General features: G+C 27.8%; 1 long non-coding RNA gene across 2 annotated transcripts; it reads right to left on the bottom strand.

Annotated features, from left to right (window-relative positions):
- Window positions 1-3,812: 3,812 nt before the first annotated feature.
- LOC121118353 (uncharacterized) lies at window positions 3,813-6,387 on the bottom strand. 2 transcript variants are annotated; one of them, XR_005864411.2, is made up of 2 exons: window positions 5,612-6,387; window positions 3,813-4,244 (listed from the first exon to the last, which is right to left on the bottom strand). It is a non-coding gene; the product is annotated as an uncharacterized lncRNA (long non-coding RNA). The 2 variants fall into 2 exon arrangements; XR_005864410.2 differs by having other exon boundaries at window positions 6,062-6,387.
- Window positions 6,388-8,950: the final 2,563 nt, after the last annotated feature.

Raw genomic sequence — 8,950 nt, 5'->3', positions numbered from 1 at the left:
GATTACAAATGTTTGTTGTTTCAATGAAAACAAAAAAAACCTCTTATTTTTCTTTAAATGCATGAGAGACGCTGAAAAATTAAAAAATGAAACTGTAATGATTATCAAACTCAAAAACTATGTGATATATTTTTAATTTTTGTGAACTATTGTTTTTTTTTTAAACATTTAAAGCCTTCTCAAACCAAGAGATTAGCCTTTAACAGAAAGAAACACCTTTTTGAAAGTGCAATAACAGCTTATCATTAAAACTTTTTAGGATATGAACAGTTTGTTTTGTAAAATATGAGACGTCTGGTTTTTTCATATAATGAATAGTTAATAAAAAGTCCCAAAAAAATGAATCCAGAAAAATCTTTTTCTCCATGTTAAGTCATCTCCTTAAAAAATCCGGAAAGAAAATGGTTAGCCCACATCAGTGTTAATTTTATTTTGTTTCTTCATGTATTGTTTATTAAATTTTGTCCTGTTTTTATAACATTTCATCTCGTCTTTGCTCTGTCAAGTAAATAATAGATTTGTTTCAGTCCCACAAAGCAATAAAAAAATTGATTGGTTTTGTTTTTATCTCGTAATTGTCAAACAAAAATATTCGTTGACAAATATATGCCGTGTAGACATGGCTGGCAAAGTTAACACTGGCCAACAAACAATGCAGTAACAAAGCGTTTGTCTATCGTCATCAAGACTAAAATTAATCATTTTACATAATCTGTTGATATTTTCTTTTGCGTTTGCATACACTTTCCCAATCCATTCATTCAGATTTGACTTATTTTAAATGTTCTATTCAACAGTTTCAAAAAACAACCTGTAAATCTACATAATTTCTCTTAACTAAGTTATAACCTCAAAAAAACTGCAGATACAAATATTAGTATTAATAGGAACAATACTCCGTAAATGCATTTTTAATAAAGTAAGCTAGTAAATATATATTACACATAATATATATATATATCTAATGAAATTTAAATTCCATAATTTTTTGTTTGTAAATACATAGTAATATAGTTAAAAACGATTAAATAAAATAAAAAAATTCGGTAAATATACTGTTCCTTCGTTACTTCCCTTCAAAAGAATTTCCTGGGTTTTTAGCTACCCCAAGATTAAAATGTATATTATTTGTCCTTAGTAGTTGATACCTAGATTAGTTTTATTATTAGTAGAGAAATTGAATATTTCTTACCATTATATTCTATATTTGTAATTTCATAATCAAAAGTAATTGTTGGAGAAAATAGTATTAAGTCTTGTAGACTGATTTGTAGATTGATTTTATTTATATCAATAAATTATTTTAGTACCAAAAATGCTTGATACAGAAAAAAACATCTTCTTCTCCCCTTCAATCTCCAATTTTATATTATTCCTTGGGTGAATTAATAATAAGAACGCATTACAGCCATTCTGTAAAACCTTGATATTATATACTTATTTCAGAATTTGTTCAGAATAACTGATAAACTAAAAAAAAAAGTTTATTATTAATGAATATTTAACATTGTAGAACCATAAAATGATACACTCAAAATATAACAATGGGTACTAGAAAAACTGTCCTAGGGATATTGCTAGTGGAAAATTGCCCTGGAGAAAATTGCTAGTTAGGAAAATTGCCCGTATTTTATTCAAACTTCATGATGAATTATATGACACATTATAAATTCACTTAAAATTATATATGACAAATATCTATAGAAATTTGTTTGTTCCATCCCCCAAGAGAGTACCTTAAAGTGTGCGTAATATTATTGTTATACAATTTCCGCACATTCAATCCAATCTTCTAAGAAATTGATCGAAAGGAGGGAGGGAGGAATATATATCTTAGGGCCTCTTAAAATATGGTTGAATACCCTCCACCCTCGTATTGGCCCGGGGGTAGAATGGGATTACTAAAGAACAAGGCCAATTCAACCAATACATTTAAGGAACCCCTGCAAGTAATACCCAAAAATAGTTCGAAGGCTTCGGGTTGCGAGGGAACCCCCCGGATCCTTGAAAACCACCGCCAAAGCATCACATACATCCAAAGAACCCCTTAATACTTAAAGTCAGAGAGTATTTAAAAATATTTTAAGAGATCCTAAGCTATTTAGTCCCCCCTCCCCTTCTCCAATATTGCAATAATATTACTCACACTTGTAGTTACTCCCCAGGAGGATGAAAAAAATGAATATCTTTAGATATTGGTCAAAAATAATATTCAGGGAATTTAGAATGTATTATCATTGATCATGAAGTTTGAAAAAAATACGGGGAACTTTCTACAGTGCAAATTTCTGTGCACAATAACAATGATAAGTTAGTCTTTGGAGTGGATAAAGACTCTAAAAATGTAACCAAGTGTTAAATATATATAACATAGATATTTTTGTACGTAAAAAAAATAGAAATGAACACATTGACTTTAATAGGTGATATGGTAAAGTATTAGTCAATATTCGTAGGAATAAAATTTATCACCTTCTAATTCAGCCCGGCTTGTTTTGTTAAGAGATTCAATCCAAAATGGATTTTAGACATCCCTATATTCATACGTAAAACGACCAAAAAATTGTCGAATTAGTTTAAAGTGTATATTTAATAAATTTGTAACCTGAGGTAAAGGTGTAAGAAACTAGAAGGGAAAAAAATAAACGGGATAGAAAGGAAAAGTAGGTTTACACGAATGACTAGAGTTGTATAAAACTCAAACAAAGGCTTAGATCTCAGTGTTACTCTCCACCCTTGATGATCACACTCATATGTAGTTAGTTATACTAAGATGTACTCGCCTTATCTATAAAAAAAATATGATAACAACTTAAGAAAACAAAAGACAATTTTTTAACGCTTACTTTACAATTCTTCTACCGTCAATACTATAGGTAAGGAAGCTAAATTTATTAAGATGGCAATACTCAATAACTGCTAGAAGAGACATAAACAAATTCAAAAATCAACTCCCTGAGGTGATAATTAAAGACACAACTCTTAGAGTGGTCATAAAAGTTTACTTGCAATTTGTATAATTATATAAATAGATAATTCAACTATATAAGAAAAGCTGAATTCCAATCGTATATTGTATTAGATGTTCTTATTCTTTCTTTCCTTAAACTTAATAATTTATCAAAATTTCTCGTAACTCTAATTACAGTGTAATCCTTTGTCAAAAAGTTAAATATAACAAGCTTCTGTTCTTTTCAATTTGCAAGCGTATGTTTCCATATTATTCTGGTTACATATAAAAATATGTTCTAATTTACTTAATAAACAAATAAAAAATTTTAATCTATGACAAAACAAATAACTTGATCATCGATAAAAACATAAAAAAAAACTTCATCTTAATTTTTTAAACGCATGGTCTGTAGGGATAAAAAATATTGCATTTACAAATCAGCAAATTACTGAATTGGATATAATTGACAAACAAACAAATGACATAATAATTAATGTTAAGTAAAAATACCTTAAAGACCGGATATACTCAAATTTATTTACCACTTAATTTTATTTGTGATCACAAGTATAGTTAGTATCACAAGTGATTGGAAAACTCTATACTTAAAAAAAGGAAATTTTGTAAAATAAATTCATTTTATATAAACACTCAAAAAATTATATGAAAAGAATTACAACGTCGAAAAAATTAATGTACATGTGTCCAGATTTATAATCAGTAATTAGCGTTTTTTATAACCATTTATGGACCTTATATGTTCTAATTTATATTTACTCTATAAATTTATGTCCAAAATAAAGATTTATTTTTATAATCTGACATATTTGTTTATTGTGAAAAATAATCATAAAAAGGATTTCAAATATTATAGTCACATTATGAATTTAGCTTTTTATTCGTAATGAAAGATTGCCCATTGGAAAACATTTAAGTAGATGCATGGGAAACCTCTTTCTCAGTTGAAACTTGATAAAACTGGAATTACTTAAATACAATATTCGATTAGACAATTTAATAAAAAAAAACAAGTGTTGAGATTCAGTCGATGATCAATTTTTCTCTTGTTCAATCACAATTGACCTTTTGTAGACAGATTTGAAACGATATTTAAGACATGACGGCGGTTTCAGTCTATGAGGTCACTCTTAATTCTTTTCAATTCGTAGATTGATTTTTGGCCGCCTCATTCTATATATATATTAATATACTCCCTATATCAGTTATACAAGTTGTACTCTTGAAACTATTTCAACTTCAACATAGATGTCATTTTACTGATACTCATAATCTGGAAAGACAAGACATTATAAATAATTTATTCAAAAAAGCGGTAGAAACTGAATTTTAAATGAGACTGATAAGGATTAATTTATTTATCACAGATCTAGAGCAAAGTTTCTTTTGGCACAATACAAACCGAAACCAAACCCTAGAAGTAACGTTCTATTGACTTATTTCTATTTGATAATTCAATGTACTTTTTGGAAATTCCCTATAATTCTAGTGGGATATAAGAAAATCATATGACCAAATTATTATAATTGTTCTACTCTAAAAAATACTTAGTTATATATTCTATACATTAAAGTGTATATTATTTATTATTTTCAAAAACATATAATACACATGAGTGACGTTCTAATATTTTCAATCTTATTATACTGTTCAATTTTTCAATATTTTAATGAAAAGCAAAATCATTAGTCAAATCAACTGTACAACATAATTGAGTAAAAGACTTAAAATAATGCTTATCTATATCTAAGTAAAGCCTATCATCAACAGCCACCTACGTCAACAGTCAGCCACAATGTGTCTACAGCTCAGAAGTATAAATGAATATACGTAAATAAAATAGATTTAAACTCAATTAAACAAGTTAAAAAACACTACATTATAAATATACCAGTTTAACGGTTTAACTACCAATCCAAGTCAACCCACACTTACTAGCTAGCTTTTTGTTATATGTCATTGCAATTTTAGGATTTTACTCGTATGATAAAAGTTTTTTTTTCTTCCTTTAGCAAAAATTGACCCTTGTAGTGTATTAAAAAATATGTTCGATAATAATTAGGACATAATACATTTTGAGAGTAGATATTTACAGGATAATCTGTAATGATTTACAACAACTGTTTCAGTACTTTTCAATGCATAAAACAATCATGAAAAGTAGAGTATTTATGCAATCACAAATTAGGCAAAAATGTGAGAGTATTTTTTTGTCAATTCATTTCATGTTTTAAAAAAAACAATAATGAGCAACTTATACCATTAATATGCTTCATCAAGTAAGGAAGATAACTAATGATTATTAAAAGTTACAATACAACTGCGTCATTCCAATATATTTGACAGTGTTTTTATACAAACTCATAATTCAATTAGTTGAAAAATCTTTTGAGTCTAAAATGATCTGCATAGGTTGTTAATTATTATATGTACAAGTCTTGTTTAGTGTTCCAGTACATATTGGTACCTGAAAACACACGGTACAACACTAAATTATTATTGAAACCAAGAGTTGTAGGTCCACTATGTTTAAAAATATTATTGTCATGATAAAATAGTCCCTAAGAAGATGTGGTCAGTATAGATCTCTATGACCTCCCTTTATTAGGTTAAAAAAACCACTTAATTAGCATCCTTAACTGAACAGTACGGGGGAGTTCCTTAGTAGTCCAGGGATTACTTATGCAATCTGCAGGTCAATATATATCAGACGGTATCCCTGTGTTGAATAACTTCTTTTTATCTCATAAAACACAACGGATGTTCTCTATACGAGATTTCAGAAGTAATTATCTTGGTCCTCTGATCTCTGCATTCATTACATTAGAATTCATCCTTAACAAAATGATTAGGTAAGCTTTGACTGTTAATATTGGCAGTGACGAGAAGAACCTTCATCAATCACAAGGCGAAGGAATGAACGGCTGGTTATTAGCAATGACATAGAACATGTAGATCCTTTTGAATAATCCATTCACTGACAAACGTCAAAAATAGCTGAGATCGGACTGGGGACGTTCTGTATTTTTACAAACAAGTCCGGGGAAGATCCTAAGGAGAAAATTTATTCTACCTATGTTTAAAAATTACCCCGATCCTTAGGATGGTGGAGGAATAATTCTGGAGAAACTTTCATGTGAGATGGATTCCCTCGAATTGGCTCATTGTAACATACTTTTGATATAACGATAGGTGGAAGATTAAGTGGCTCATCTCCAAAATACTAAGTATAATATACGCAGTGAAGCACAAGAACCAAGAGCTCCCTTCGTGGCTCCATGATTACGTCTCTAAGGCAATAATTATCCTTAATTCTTTCTCCATCGATGGGAAATACTAATACACAGTGTTTTATAATGTTTATTATTAATTATTTGTCAGAACTAGCTCAAGATCCTCTTCATGATATCATTTACTTATCAGATTTCTGGATTTGCCGGTTTTTCTTTTTTGTTTTTATCCTTGTGTCGTTGACCTAATATTAATTAAACATGAAGTTGTCGTTTCTTCTCTTTATGTTTTTTTTTTTTAAATCAGAACATGATAATAATGTTTTCATTGTTTTATTATTTGTATTGCTTATAATGAATAAATATATTTGACCCTTAAAAAAATCAAGTAGTCACTAAATTTTTGAGACATCCTCAAAAGAACTGCTCTTTTAAAAAATCAATTTTCAAAATTGTCTTTTTAAACAAATGTTCTCAAATTTCTAAAATAGTCTCCATCCCAAAAACAAATCATACGGACGTCCCTCTAAGTAATAGCCAATTACCCTTGCGGTATTTTGATTTAACATTTTTTGTCGAAAAAGTACCTAAATACTTATTTTGCAAGGTAGGCGATATAGCTATCCTTGTTATTTTGTTTTCAAATTTGGTGCTAAAATATTGGTATTCAGACAAAAGTAAAAAATACAAATTTGACTAATTTCAATAATTAATGCATTGGATGCAAATTTAACTTCTTAATTCTAATAAAAAAAGTATTAAATAGTGTTTCGTTTATATCATATACGAGTATTTAACGTCGATTTATTTACAAGCATATCTTCTACGTTTCTATTTATGCATATGAAATGTTTGTTTTGAGGAGTTGGCAACATAACATTTGTACATATATATATATATAAAAGCCTTGTTTGTATCAAAATTAATCTTTAATCTTTTATGCATATACTTAAATGTATATTTATATGAAACATATGAGTTGGAAATACTTTTTTTTTTCATAGATATTTCTTACATAAATGAAAGTTGAATTTATATTAAAAAAAACCATTCAGTATATAAACTTCAAAGCATTTATAAAGGGATATATAAACAGACATGACATCTATGCCACTAAAAAAAGTAAAATACATATATTTGATATTTCTTTTCTATGTATAAAAGTTGCTTAAATTTGTTGATGGAAAAATTAGCTTCAATTCAATTTTCTTTTCATGGGTAGTAATTTGACAAAACGTAAAATTCAACTCCAGTCTTTGTAGACATTGAAATTTAATATTCCCTCACATATTTGTATTTTTTTCTTCAACATAGTCATACTTTTGCCAAAATTATGATTCACTTTTAATTAGTTTTTCTAACTAAAATTAAATTTATGTAAGCAATATTTTAGTTAAAATTTGAGGATCTTTGTCTCAAGATATAGTGTAAATAAATACTATTCTGATCTGTATATTAGTGGTTGATACGGTAGTTGTTACGTATATTAAAATTCAACCACAGAGCATACACATATAGAGGTCTAGTAAGACGATATTGTGACTAATGTTGATAGTAGCTCCCCCATGCACCCAGTTTGTATAACTAATCTTATAATCAATCACAATGATGATATAAATTATTAACTCAAAGGATATTTATTGCAAATTTCTATGACATGATATTAATACGTGACAAAAGTTACGAATGCTTCATAATTTTTAATTTATTTTGGCTCTTTTTAATAGTGTACTTTAACCCTTTCGCATCGACTGGACACTGTTGTCCCGTATTTTCATTTATTCGTTCTTGCATTATATTTTATTATATTTAAGATATTTTTAAATTATTAGAAAGACTAGTAGTAGATCTCTCAAATTTATAAAAAAAAGAGTTGATCATAGGACTTTATATTCATCTTATATAAGTCTACAAGCTATGTCTTTTTTTGGAATTCAATAAAATAACATTCTACCTATCATATGCTTTTCATGTATGGATAATTTAATTTTTTTATTAAGTGTTTAATATTTGTATAGTATAAGGAGTAATAGTTAAAAATTTTCCATGTTTTGATGAAAAATACAAATGTTATCGGCAATTTAAAATTGTTTGGACACAAGTATCCCTCTGGGTTTGAAATGTAATTTTTTTCTCTTTTAATTTGGTTTTAAAATTTGTCCAGGATGAAACATGTATCCTTGGTTTTTGTCCTTTTAGAGTATTTATATTAAAGTACTCTTTTTTTGTAGACAGATTAGCAATGTACATACGAATTTGATAAATACTTGATTATTGAATGTAGGGTTATCAAAAATGGCGGAAAAACTATAGAATATGTTATTTTGACCTTTTTAGCAGCACTATTAGTAACCAAATTTATGGAATTAAATGAACCAGACAGTGTTGATTAAGAAGACATTGACATTCGAATATGTAATCTATTGGCATCTCAGATACTATTAATTTTTAATCTTTTGTTTCTTGCTGGATGTGTTTTATCTATCCCAAAGACTGAAATAGTTTAATAATATCTTGTATGTGTCATACTTTTCTCCATCTTTTATATAGATACTTAATTTATCATATACGTTTTGTAACCATTTTTTAGGTAAGATATTTCATTATTTTCAGGTTTTTAACAAATTTTAGAAAGAAATAATGACGCTTCAAATATTTTTTTTATTCTTTCTTATTATTTATCTACTCTAAGACTAAATAGGAAAAAAGGAAACTCTTATTCGGTATAGAACATGTCTTGTTCTGTAAT

This window comes from Lepeophtheirus salmonis, chromosome 5 (assembly GCF_016086655.4).
Source record: "Lepeophtheirus salmonis chromosome 5, UVic_Lsal_1.4, whole genome shotgun sequence".
Lineage (NCBI taxonomy): Eukaryota > Metazoa > Arthropoda > Copepoda > Siphonostomatoida > Caligidae > Lepeophtheirus > Lepeophtheirus salmonis.
This window is presented reverse-complemented; position numbering and strand designations above follow the sequence as displayed.